This window comes from Pleurodeles waltl, chromosome 10 (genome assembly GCF_031143425.1).
Source record: "Pleurodeles waltl isolate 20211129_DDA chromosome 10, aPleWal1.hap1.20221129, whole genome shotgun sequence".
Classification (NCBI taxonomy): Eukaryota; Metazoa; Chordata; class Amphibia; order Caudata; family Salamandridae; genus Pleurodeles; species Pleurodeles waltl.
The window spans coordinates 240,159,933-240,172,826 of NC_090449.1; the positions used below are offsets into that span (position 1 = coordinate 240,159,933).

The 12,894-nt window shown below is 47.5% G+C and overlaps 1 protein-coding gene across 1 annotated transcript in view; it reads right to left on the minus strand.

Annotated features, from left to right (window-relative positions):
- DCUN1D3 (defective in cullin neddylation 1 domain containing 3) overlaps nt 1–12,894 on the minus strand; it is a 95,316-nt gene that overhangs the window by 65,853 nt on the left and 16,569 nt on the right. The window lies entirely within an intron of this gene.

The following is a 12,894-nucleotide window of genomic DNA, read 5'->3' on the forward strand; positions in this document are numbered from 1 at the left end:
TTGCAGGGCATTGTGGGTATGAAAATCGAATGGGATCCATGCAAGTCACACCATTCTGGATACCCCTAGGTGTCTAGTTTTAAAAAATTCACAGGTTGGCTAGGTTTCTCTAGGCACTGGTGGAGGTAGGGTCCAAAAACTAGAGCTACCCACATTGGAAAAAGAGGTTCATTTGGTGGAAAAATAAGCTGCTTTCATGTTGTGATCTTGGCCATTTCCTGTCGCAGGCACTAAGTCTACCGACACAAGTGTGGCACCATTTTTAATCGGGAGACGGGGGGGGAATGCTGGGTGGAAGGAATTTTGTAGCTCCCCAGTTTCCAGAACTTTCCTTCACAGAAATGTGAGGAAAATGTGTTTTTGTAACTCACCATTTGAGGTTTACAATAGATTCTGTGTAAAAACACATAGGGAGAATCAGGCAGCCCTGCCCACCATGAATACCCCCATGTGTCTAGTTTTCAAAAATGTACAGCTTGGCTAGATTTCCATAGGTGCCGGCTGAGCTAGAGCCCAAAATCCACAGCTAGGCACATTGCAAAAAATCAAATCAGTTTTCAGTGGAAAAATGTGATGTGTCCATGTTGCGTTTTGGGCCTTTCCGGTCGTGGGCATGAGGTATACCCACACAAGTACCATTGTGGGGGACTGCTGGGTGGAAGAAAGTTTGTGGCTCCCCTCAGACCCAAGAACTTTTCATCACAGAAATGTGAGGAAAATATGTTTTTTTAGAGACATTTTGAGGTTTACAAAGGATTCTGGGCGACAGAACCTGGTGAGAGCCCCACAGGTCTCCCCATCTTGGATTCTCCTAGGTGTCTAGTTTTTTAAAATGTACAGGGTTGGTGCTGGCTGAGCTACAGCCCAAAATCCACAGCCAGGCATTTTGCAAAAAATTAGTCAGTTTTCAGTGGAAAAATGTGATGTTTCCAAGCTACGCATTGTAGCTTTTCCTGTTGTGGGCACTATGCCTACCCACACAAGTGAGGTACCATTTTTATCAGGAGACGTGGGGGAACACAGAATAGCAGAACAAGTGTTATTACCAATTGTCTTTCTCTGCATTTGTGTCTTCAGAATGTAAGACAGTGTGTAAGAAATAAGTCATTTTGAGAAATCCCCTGTAATTCACATGCTAGTATGGGTATGTCCAAATTCAGAAATGTGCAAATAACCACTGCTTCTAAACTCCATATTTTGCGCCCATTTTGGAAATACCTAGGTTTCCTTGATACTCTTTTTCCACTCTTGCTATTTTAGCAAATTAATTGCTGTATGCACGGTACACAATGAAAAACCACTGCAAGGTGCAGCTCACATATAGGCTCTGGGAACATAGGGTACTCGGTGAACCTACAAGTACTATATATCCCCGCAACCAGAAGGTTCCTGTGGACGCAACAGCATATTGTTTTTGAAAATCTGCCATGGTTAGAAGAAGTTACAGAGGAAAACTTAGACATAAATAGCAATTTCTTTCAACGCAATTTACATTTTGTTTTTAATTTCAGTTGTTACTTTTTATAGGAAAACCTTGAAGAATCAACACAAATTACTCCTTGCTGAATTCAGAATAGTGTCTACTTTTCAGAAGTGTATAGCTTTCCGGGATCCACCACTGGTTTTACACCCATCTCTTCCACTAACTGGAAGGAGGTTGAAAGCACAAAAAATAGGAAAAATTGGCTATGTCCCAGTAAAATGCAGAAACCATGTTGAAAAATGTGTTTTTCTGATTCAAGTCTGCTTGTTCCTGGAGGTTAAGAAGATGGGATTTTAGCACCGCAAACCGTTCGTTGATGCCATTTGCAGGAGAAAAAAACCCAGATGCTTTCTTCTGCAGCACTTTTTCTCTATCCCCCCCAAAAAAAATATTTTAGTTGTATTTTGGCTAATTTCTCAGTCCCCTCCGGGGGAATCCACATGCCATGGGTACCTTTAGAATCCCCAGGATGTTGGGAAAAAAAAAAAAAAGGACACGCATTTGGTGTGGCTAGCTAATTTGGACAAAATGTTATGGGGGTCTAAGCATGAACTACTCCAATTAGCCCCCCCCCCCCCCCAAAAAGGCATAGGAGGGGGAAACGGCTTAGCAGCGATGGGGTTAAATTCTATTTCCTAATTTTAACATCCCTGGAACCTTTGGTTGTTTCAATGAGTATCTATCTATCTTTAGAGAGAAAAAGGGAGATATATATATATATATATATATATATACATATATATGTATAATCACATAAAAATACAAAGGTGACAGGGGCGTTATAGTTACGTTCACGTTTTACCGACACAAAACCATAGAAATAGTTATACTTATGTTAAGGAACTCGAACTTGTGGCCCTTATGTACTCAACAGCATGAGGTATAGTTTCTTCAGATGAGTATGTACTCAACAGCATGAGTTATAGTTTCTTCAGATGAGTATAACTATAAGTATAACTACAACTGCTGAATTTCTAATGTTTTGTGTGTTTTTTTCAGTGAAATTCAATGGTGTTTTGATGTAAAGTAATATCGAATTAGTGTATGTTGATACAACCACCACTGCGCATGTCCTATGTATTGTTTTTTTCCCATGTTGCATCAGATCTCCAGAACCATTGCAGAGTTACACTGGAGGTTGTGCTGAGTGCTGCAGTGGATCCACGGATCGGCCAACAATTAATTTTTTTGCCAATTTCGTGCCCTTGAGGACCCTCAGGGACACCTCCATGTGCTCTGTGGAGTCAGGATACCTCTATCCTGACCCCTTATCTATTTAACCACTTTATTTTTCCGTCTCCTGAGCCAAGCGAGAAAGAAAATGGAGGTCGTAACTTTCCTTTCAGGTTGCAGCCAACAGGAACTTACTTTGCCATCGGATGCGCAGATCCCCTGCAAGGGGACCTGTGTCTCTAGATCTCTATTTTTATTTCCTTTAATTACTCCAAAACGTCAGAACAGATTTACACCAAATTACAAAAGCACTCTTTCTAAATCAAGATCTAGCTTCTGCCACATTTGATGTAAATCCATTCAGCAGTTTGGGCTGCAGCCGTGTCTAAACACTGCAAAATCCCCATAGACATTGCTTGGGGCAAAGTGTTTTCAGACCACCCTCCTTTTTCTTGGCCTTTGCTTGACGAAATCACCCTAAAAAACTTTCCTGACAGTAGCTCAACCAACTTGCGTACTAGTTTTGAATAGTTAGTAAAGATTCATCAAACAGTGCTAAAGTTATTAGCAAAACAAAAAATGCTTTGTCTATGGGACAAGTTGGTCCTGACTATCCATATAGACACATTTTAATTTTTTATTTTTTTTTACGGAAAACACAAAGCTTGAAAAACTCCAAATTTAGTAACGAGTCCAGACCTAAAAAGCTTGCATGTTACTTTTAGCCACAATTAATTTGTTAATGAATACGCAAACAAAAATATACCGTGAGCTGAAACCCTCTGTTCAACAGTCATGCAGGAAATAGTGTAAAAAATAAAATAAAAAAATACCCGAGAACAATCAACATTTGAGTCGATTTAAACTTAAAAAAAAAAAATATATATATATATATATATATATATATATATATTCTTTTTTTGGGATAGCACAGAGACATTACATCATAGAATTCTTGACAGTAAGCAAAATTGCTTCTTGCAAAACTTATTGCATAGCATGTAATTACATCTGGGGCCGGGATATAAATTACAGAAACAGTTGTTAACCTCTCATCCACTATCGATGGGTGTAGGAGAAAAGGCAAATCATATGGCACTGCAAGTACATATCACTAATATAGGAAAATAGCCTCTTTTTAGCAGGATTACCCCCACTTTGTGCCTGTTTCTCAGTGTGTTGGACTGTGTTCACCGAGATCCTGCTTACCAGGACCCCAGTGATTATGCTCTCTTCCTTCTAACTTGGTTGCTTGGACCACACACACACTTGGCATGCTGGTGCCCCCATGTAAGTCCCTAGTATATGGTACCAAGGTACCCAGGGCACTGGGGCACCAGGGGATCCCCATGAGTTGCAGCACGTATTATGTTACCCATGGTGAGCCCATACAAAGTGTGTCTGCAGCCCTGCCATTGCACCCTTTTCACTACAGGTCACTATAAGTCACCCCTATGGTAGGCCATCCTAGCCCAGAAGGCAGGGTGCGAGTGAGTGAGTGAGTGAGTGAGTGAGTGAGTGAGTGTGTGTGTGTGTGTGTGTGTGTGTGTGTGTGTGTGTGTGTGTGTACACCCCTGCATGAGCAGAGGTCCCCCCCAACGGACTCCAGCTTCATTTTCATGGACTTCGTGAGTGCTGGGACGCAATTGTACGCATATATTGGACATAGGTCACTTCCTAGGTCCAGCTACATAATGGTAACCCAGAGCCTAGGCATGTTTGGTATCAAACTGTTGCCAGTATTAGAAGTATGATTCCATGCAATCTGGGGGCTACTTAGATGACTCCAAGCATTGCTCCTACCACCCCTTCTGGGCAGCCCAAGCAGCTGCCACCCCTCAGACCGGTTTCTGCACTCCTGCTTTCTGGGGGGGGGGGGGGGGGGGGGGGGGAATAACACCCTCTCCCTTTGGAAATAGGTGTTACGTGGCTTGACAGGGGTAGCCTCCCTAAGCCACTGGTATGCTTTGAACGGCACATTTGGTGCTCTCGTGCATAAACACGAGCCAAAACTGGACAATGGAAAGTGGAGTGACCACTCCCCTGTCCATCACACCCCACAGGTTGTGCCCACAGTTCCTCCGGAGGGTACCTGGGTTTGGCCATCTTGAATCCAAGGTTGTCAGGGACCTTTGGGACCATCTGAGTGGCCAGGTCAGGCAGATGACGTCAGAGTCCCCTCCTGATAGCTGGTCACCTGGCTAGATGACCAATCCCCCTTTCAGGGCTACTTAGGGTCTCTCTCTTGGCTGCATCCACAACTAAGACTCTGCTTGCAACATTGTTTCCATGGCTCCTTGCAGCTTCTGCAACATTTTCCCAGCTGTGCATCCTCGGAGAACAGCAAGTCTTCAGTCTACACAAGAAAAAAGAAGTAATCTCCCTTGGAGTGAAGGAGCCACTCCCCTGCATCCGCAGGCACCAACTGCAATGACGACCGGCTGTGTGGATCTCCTCTCATCCTGAGCTGCGTGGACCCTGCATCACTGGTGGTTTTCCAGAGTAGTCCTCTTGGTCCTCTCTGTCAGCTGTCCAACTTTAGAGGAGGTAAGCCGTTGCCTTCCCACGAAGGACAGTACCCCCATGCACCGCATCTCTTGCAGCTACCAAGGCTTGTTCGCATCTCCTCTAAGGGATCTTCAGGCTCCGTGCAGCCACCAAGGCTTGTTCGCATCTCCTCTAAGGGATCTTCAGGCTCCGTGCAGCCCCAGGCCCCAGCACTCCTTCCTACGACACACAGCCCTCTGTGTGCTTCTCCTGTGGCGTGGGACCCTTCTCCAGTTATGCTGGTGCAACTCCTGGTTCCTCTTCCAGTGGGTCTCCTCTGTGGGGGGCTGCCTTTTCTTCCGTGGACTCTCTGCCCTGTTGAGGGTCCTCCCGGACTCCACCCGTGGGTTGAGCCCCCTGGATCTTGTTGGTCCCCAGCAGCTCCACTTTTGCTTCAACGCAACTTCTGCCTTTGCCAAGACTTATTGGTGGCTTTTCCACGCCACTGACCTACTGCAATCATCCATCCCGCGTGGGACGTCGACTACACCTGCCAGGAACTCTTCACCGACACTAGGGCTGCCTTACTGACCGTCTTCGTCTTACCGTCAACCAACTCCTGCAACCACAGCTGGGTGGGTAGTGGCTTCCGCCCCCACTGGACTCTTCTGTGACGTCTGGATCCCCTTCTTCCACAGGGCTTCTTCTTCAGGAATCAATCGTTGGTTTCTTGCAGTCTTATCTTGGTGTTGCATTTCCTACTTTTTAGGTGGTTTGGGGAGAATCCAGTAACTTACTCCTTTCTTCCAGGTCACTGGGGGGGGAGGGGGGGGCACTGTGATACTTATCTTTGGCGTTTCTTAGTACCCCCAGCTCGCCTCTACACATTCTACTTACCAAGGTGGGGGTTCTGCATTCGCATTTCGTTTTTTCAGTATATAGTTTGGGCTGCCCCTAGTGTCACTATAGTCTGTTGCCATTTGCACTGTTTTCCATTGCTTTTTATGCCTATTTCTGATTACTAGTGTACATATCTAGTGTGTTACTTAACTCCTATTGGAGGGTTGCCTCTCTAGTACTTTTTGGGAATTGTCTCACTAAAATAAAGTACCTTTATTTTTGTAACACTGAGTGTTTTCTTTCATGTGTGTAAGTGCTGTGTGACTACAGTGGTATTGCATGAGCTTAGCATGTCTCCTAGATAAGCCTTGGCTGCTCATCCACAGCTACCTCAAGAGAGCCTGGCTTTTAGACACTGCCTACACTACACTAATGGGGGAAACCTGGACCTCATATAAGGTTTAAGTACCTTAGGTACCCACCACACACCAGGCCAGCTTCCTACAACAACTGTATCCCATGGAAGCGGTCTCCCCATGCACTCCCAGAACATAATTGATGAGGATGGAAAGAAGAACAATCCATGGCCACTTTTTATTTCCCGAAATCCATGATGGATCATATAAACTCACCTCCACCCCACCCTCTCTTTAGTGTAATTGCATGTTGGGCCATCGCCCCAATCTAATAAGGAGGTCTGTAGGACAACATGTATACTCCATGTCACATCAGCCCAAGAGTCCCAGGTTACTTCCATTGCTCCTCGGCCATTTCGCAGTGGGAACATCCAGTCAGTTGTCATCTCCATCAGTGGCGGGGTGGGGCGGTCCAGCACCTCCTGTAAATCAGATAGCATAGTGGACCAGGCTTGCAGATCCTCTTCTAAATGATCATCCCAACGGACATGGCACATCCGCACCTCTTCTGCTCGCACCCATTCAACCACATTTTTCATACATGCCGCGTGGGCCCCGACCACAGCCACACAAAGGCTATATGCCTTTTTGCTAGTACCAGCTGAAGGAGGACGAATTCCCTGCTGAAGAGTTTTTGCGCATGCCGGGGGGAGAAGTCCTAGCAACACCAACCTGATCTCCATCTGTACCTCCCACCAAGGGGCCCTTAAGGCTATGCAACACAGCGCACCAGTAAAAGGATAGGGATGGACACGACCATAACATATGCAGAAAGTCTGCAGTTTGTGCCCCGCAATGGGGACATTCAGCGGACTGGTTGCCATAGATCTGCCTGGTGTATAAACTTACATTGTAAGAGTTTCAAACAAGCATTGGAACTAACCTTCCACACTCCCTCGTGGATCTTCACCCAATCCCTGAATGATAATGGTTCCCCTACAGCCACCTTCCACTTGGTCTGTATAGGAAGCACCGTTCATGGCAGATCCTCGCATAGTGGGCAATACAAATGCAAGACCAATCGGTGGCCCCCCGCCCATGTTTAGCATGGTTGATAAGAAATAAGAGACCGTCAGTTCATCAGGGAAGGAAGGCCATACCTCGCGAACCATGCTTGAGATATTCATATATTGCAATTATTGCCCCTTGCCCAGGGAGAATGTTTCTATGGCATTCTCTTTCGTAATGAAGCGCTGCACAAGGTAAAGATCCCCCATAGATTCACACCCTGTTGTTCCACTTCTGCACAGACATGGAATCCGAAATATGTCTAAGGGTAACACAACCCATAAGGGCATTTCAGGGACATATGGAGCATGCCTGATAACCCATCGGTCTAACCTCTCCCAGACCCCTGCCTTCAGTCGGATGATCTAGGCACGGTGGGTGGGGGAGGGGGGAATCCTCCACCCCCAACATCAATAGCATCTGTAGGGACTTGCCCTCATCTGTGCCACATAGAAGCCTCTTCTCCCAATTGTTGTCCGTGTCAAACAAATGACCCACGTGTTCTAGTTATGCCACTCTGTAAAAGAATTCCAAGTGGGAAACCTCAAGCTCTCCGTGATCCCATGTACTCTTTAGAATGGCTAGCCCCAGACATTTGCTCGTGGTTCCCCAGAGCAGGTCTACTATCAGATTATCTAGGATCTGAAGGTAATGTCGAGGGATTGCATAAAGCATTCTCGGTAGGGCATAAAGACAGGGAGGTAACATTATAACTTTTGTTATGGCAATCTTGCCCATAAGGGACAACAGTAGTTCCCCTCCAGAACCGAATCGGGGTTTGCATACACTCCACCACTCGGACAATGTTCCGCTCAAGGTATGTCGCAGCTGTATGGGTCATCTGTATCCCAAGACAGCGGACCTCCTGCAGCTCCCAGGGGAAACCCACCCTGGGGAGCTCTTCAGCTGGGATTCCTACCAGCTTACCTAGTTATGAACTGTTTGGACTTTTCAGGGTTAACATATAGTCTTGAGACCACCACAAACACCTGCGTGATGTTAAGCAACATAGACGCAGAATAAGTCGGCTGTTGCAAATACACCTGGGCATCATCAGCGTAGAGAGCGACCACAGCAGTGGTCTCTCCCAGCATAATGCCACACAGGCCCATCGCCCGCCACAGGGTCCCAGCCACAGGCTCCATGGCTATGGCAAATAGGAGCAGTGAAAGGGGGCAACCCTGTTGATTGCCCCTGCTCAGCCGAAAAGGGCTCAGATACCACTACACTCGAACATACCCGGGTGCATGGGTTAGAATAAAAGAGGCAGACCCATCAGATAAAACCGGGACACACAGCCATTTTCTGGAGTACATGCCACAAATACATAGAGTTCAGAGAATCAAATGTCTCCTCAAAGTCCAGGAGTGCCAAGACATAGTTATCAGTTAGGAGCTGTGGATGAAGCCCGACTGGTCCGGGTGTATCGGCGTGGGCATCTGGGGGAGCAGGCGAGCTGCCAGGACACTTCTAAGAATTTTCATGTCCATGGTGGGCAGCGATATTGGTTTTAATATCATGACCACTAGTGCTTCCCTCAAGGAAGATGGCAATGTACCTGTGGTCAACGCCACTCCACTGACCTTTAGCAGCCGGTCAACCAGAACATCTACATACTTATGAAAGAATTTTGCTGGCAGTCCCGGTCTAGGCGAGGGAGCTGTACATCCCTTAGAAACTCTGACAGAACCTCCGAAGTTGCAGGCACCGCTCTGCATATACTTCACTAAGATGGGCAAAGAATACTTTGTTGATAACCATTTGTGTGTCCCTGCATCCTTGTAAATTAACAACACAGTGTTTAAGAAGACTCCCGCCAGACCAACCAGGTCAGCAGTGCTCCCGTTCTGTCACCGTCCACATGTAGTTGTTGCCTATATGCTGTATAGTGGTACTTTCCAAGTTGGGGTCAATCCTCAAAGAGCTAGGTGTGCGCTGTGCGCCAGGACACCAACATATAGGGGTTAAAAGGGAATGCGGCTTCTGGCTTGCCCAGTATCTGTTCCTGAACATGAATGCTGCGCTCTTGCTGGTGACAAACCCTGTAAGACCTATTGATACAAACCCCTTTCAGAACTACCTTCATGGCCTCCAAATTAAGGGCTCAGTTACTCGCCAAACTACAACTGTCGATAAAGTAGTGTAACAGAATGTCCCAGATTGTCTGAGCGAGCAGTAGATCCGCCAAGGCCTTCACCAGAAGGGTATCGCCAGGGCGACCCAGCTCCCACACAAAGCCCAATAAGACCGGGGGCGTGGTCATAGATATAGCTAGGTAAGTTTGTGATATCAGCAACTCCGGGCACCAGTTCGGCAGGGACAAAGCAGTAATTATAGTCAGCCAGAAGTGCCTGTCGCCGGGGTATAGCAAGAGAACACTTTTCATGTAGGGTGTCTCTTGTGCCAGATGTCGCATAGGCATAGCAAGCCATACACTATGTCTCGGAGTGCTGCCTTAAGACGCGGCTTAGTGTAGGGCCAGGAGGGATTCCGATCAAGCTCTCCATTTAAGATGCAATAACTGGGCTCACTGGCAGGCCAGGCCCTCAAGACCCTCCCACAGTTGGTGATACCAAGAGAAACCACAGATGTGCGTTACCTGGGAATCCATCTGCCACCCATCGCACAATCTTTTCATGACCTTAATATAGGGAGAGCGATAGCGGGTCACCAAGCCTCTGGAAAATTCATGGGGGGACGGGACTGCCTATGTCTCTCATGGGAAGAATCGCTATAACAAAAATGGTCATACTCCCTCGTTGCCTTTTTACTCTACAACGGTCGTTTTATGTGATCTGAGAGAGTTCTTCTGGAAAATCGACAGCATCATTGCCGACTTGCCGTGGATGGACGGGCGTAAAAAAAGGTCCATCTCTCTACCCTACAGCACACGTGGGAGAAAGGGGGGTTGGAGGTCCTGAATATTTAACTGTATTACATGGCGGCGCATTTGTAACACGCAATACATTGCTCTCGTCGGATGCTTCCTGGGGGAGAGACCTGTTGGAAGGCTCCTGCGAGGTAGGGGAACTGCCGTCCCTCCTGATGATGGGAACTAGACTGTCCCTGGAGACCCCTTATTTGGTTCAACAAGTTGCTGGTATATGAGACAGCACGGTCACCAGAGTTATCTGTCATGCTCTGTATGCCCCAGATATGCCTATATGGTCCCTACAACCATTTTGCAAAATCGCAGAATCTATGTCTGTTCACCGCTGGAAAGAGAGAGGTTGCACCATCCTAGAGGATCCTTTACCTGGTGGGATGCTTTATCCCGATGGTGGAGGTGTTTAACACTTTTCGCTTAGGGCAAGGCCAATTCTTAAAGTACAGTAACATTTTGGCGATGGCAAGGGAGATATGGCCCACATTTCTGGTTGCACCCCCCCACCGCCTCAATCGTCTGCACACTCTCTGTACTCTTACTTATGGCAGTGGGGAGAAGCCTGGTGTCTCATGTGTACTAGGCACTACAGGATGATCTGCCTATCACTCCGCTGCAGGTTCAGGCCCGCTGGAATGCTGTGGTCCAGAACTTTATCTTAGAAAGACAGGGAAAAGATTCAGACTGGAGTGAGACTGGCCAGTTCCAATGCCCTGTTCAAGTTGACGCAATATAATTTTTTACATCAAACATACCTTACTCCACTGAAGTTGCACTCAATATATAACATGCACCCTGATGTCTGCCCTTGTTGTAATGTCCCTCAGGCCACCATTCTGCATACGGTATGTGTAGGAAGTTGGCTCTGTATATACTATTTCAAAGTAAGAAATAGTGTGCACAGAGTCCAAGGGTTCCCCTTAGAGGTAAGATAGTGGCAAAAAGAGATAATTCTAATGCTCTATTTTGTGGTAGTGTGGTCGAGCAGTAGGCTTAGCAGAGGGGAGTGTTAAGCATTTGTTGTACACACACAGGCAATAAATGAGGAACACACACTCAAAGACAATTCCAGGCCAATAGGTTTTTATATAGAAAAATATACTTTCTTAGTTTATATCAAGAACCACAGGTTCAAGATTTACAAACAATACTTTAAATGAAAGGTACTTCACTTAGATACTTTAGGAACTTTGAATGAAAACAATATTGTGTACAGTCTTTGTAAAAATGGCAATAAGCTATTTTCAAAGTATACACAGAGCAAAAATCAACAGTTCCTGGGGGAGGTAAATAAAGGTTAGTTTTGAAGGTAAGTAAAACACTTACAAGTCTCAAGTTTAGAGCATAGGCAACCCACCGTTAGGGGTTCAAGGCAACCCCAAAGTTACCACACCAGCAGCTCAGGGCCAGTCAGGTGCAGAGGTCAAAGAGGTGCCCAAAACACACAGGCGACTATGGGGAACAGGGGTGCTCCGGTTCCAGTTTGCCACTGGGGGGGTGGGGGGTGGGGGGGGGGGGGGGGGGGGGTGGGGGGGGAGAAGGCACACAAAGTACACCCTCAGCGGCACAGGGGCGGCCGGGTGCAGTGAGCAAAGCAGGTGTCGGGTTTTAGATAGAAAGTAATGTAGGGACCCGGGGGCACTTCAGCGATGCAGGCAGGCACGGGGGTCTCCTCGGGGTAGCCACCACCTGGGCTAGGCAGAGGGTCGCTCCTGCACTGGAGTTCGGTTCCTTCAGGTCCTGGGGGCTGCGGGTGCAGTGTTGGTTCCAGGCGACGGGTCCCTGGTTACAGGCAGTCGCGGTCAGGGGGAGCCTCTGGATTTCCTCTGCAGGCGTCGCTGTGGGTTTTCCGCAGGTCGAGCCAGGGGCGTCGATGTAGAGTGGAAAGTCTCACGCTTCCTGTGGAAAACGTGAAGTCTTTAAAGTTGTTTCTTTGTTGCAAGAAAGTTGCAGGTTGTTGAACAGGCCGCTGTTCACTGAGTTTCTTGGTCCTTGGTTGCAGGGCAGTCCTCGGAGGCTTCAGAGGTCTCTGGTCCCCGTTGGACGCGTCGCTGTTGCAGTTTTCTTTGAAGTTGGGAGACAGGCCGGTAGGGCTGGGGCAAAAGCAGTTGTCGTCTCCGTTTTCACTGCAGGGCTTCAGGTCAGCAGTCCTTCTTCTTGTTAAAGTTGCAGGAATCTATCTTCCTCGGTTCTGGGAGCCCCTAAATACTCAATTTAGGGGGTGTTTAGGTCTGGGAGGGCAGTATCCAATGGCTACTGGCCCTGAGGGTGGCCACACCACACCCACATCCCTAATCCTATTGGGGGAACCCTCCATCTGCAAGATGGAGGATTTCTAAAAGTAAGAGTCACCTCCACTCAGGACACATTAGGGGCTGTACTGACTGGAGAGTGACTCCTTGTTTTTCTCATTATCTCCCCCAGCCTTGCCGCCAAAAGTGGGGGCAGTGGCCGGAGGGGCGGGCATCTCCACCAGCTGGGATGCCCAGTGGCGCTGTAACAAAGGGGATGAGCCTTTGAGGCTCACCGCCAGGTGTTACAGTTCCTGCAGGGGGAGGTGAGACGCACCTCCACCCAGTACAGGCTTTGTTCCTGGCCACAGA